Genomic DNA, 944 nt, shown 5'->3' with positions numbered 1-944 from the left:
CCCAAAGTGCTGGGATTACAGGCGTGAGCCACTGTGTCCAGCCTCAAAATGTAATTTTAAAAGGCAACTGAAAAAATAACAGATTTTTGAAAGGAAATAAAGAAACTATTCATTGTAAATAAACTCAAGTTAAAGGTAAACATCAATTAATTTCTTAGAATGCACTAAGGCTCAACATAAGATTTCAAAATATAGTAACAACATATAGATAGCACTTTAAACTCTTTCAGGTATTATCATATCCTATGAATATTCATTATAATTTTTGGGGGGAGACAGGGTCTCACTCTATCACCCAGGCTAGAGTGCAGTGGCATGATTACAACTCACTGCAGCCTCAACCTCTTGAGTTCAAGCACTCCCACCTCAGCCTCCAAAAGTACCTGGGACCCAGGTCTCCCCACCACACCTAGCTAACTTTTGTAGAGATGGGGTCTTGTTATGTTGCCCAGGCTGGTCTCAAACTACTGGGCTGAAGCAATCCTCCTGTCTTGGTCTCAAAGTGTTGGGATTACAGGTGTGAGCCACAACACCTGGCATAGTAACTCTTTAGTGATGTCTTATCTATGTAATTTTCCAAGACTGTTTTTTTGTTCTGCCATTCCAAAAGGAAAGAGATATATGCCTTTCCTCTCTATTCCCTTGGATTCTGTACATTTCTCTTTTATGGAAAGAACAATGTTTCAAATGTCTTATTGTCTTTCTTCCAGGACTAGTCTAGCATCTTTAGAATAGAAGCTGTGTCTACCTCAGGATTTCTAAAAATTGGCACAATGCTGAGCAAACAATATGTACTCAAATGTGTTTTATTACTAACAAAATTAATTATTTTTACTTTATTATATTCAGTTCATATAATATGGAAATTTTTACCTTGGAAAAGACTGCATAACCTACTGACAGGCAAAATAGAACTGCCTCCTCTTGACTGGAATTAGAATACC

Source organism: Nomascus leucogenys, unplaced genomic scaffold (assembly GCF_006542625.1).
Source record: "Nomascus leucogenys isolate Asia unplaced genomic scaffold, Asia_NLE_v1 000608F_170813_qpd_obj, whole genome shotgun sequence".
Classification (NCBI taxonomy): Eukaryota; Metazoa; Chordata; class Mammalia; order Primates; family Hylobatidae; genus Nomascus; species Nomascus leucogenys.
The sequence above is the reverse complement of the archived record's forward strand: the minus strand, read 5'-3'. Positions refer to the sequence as shown.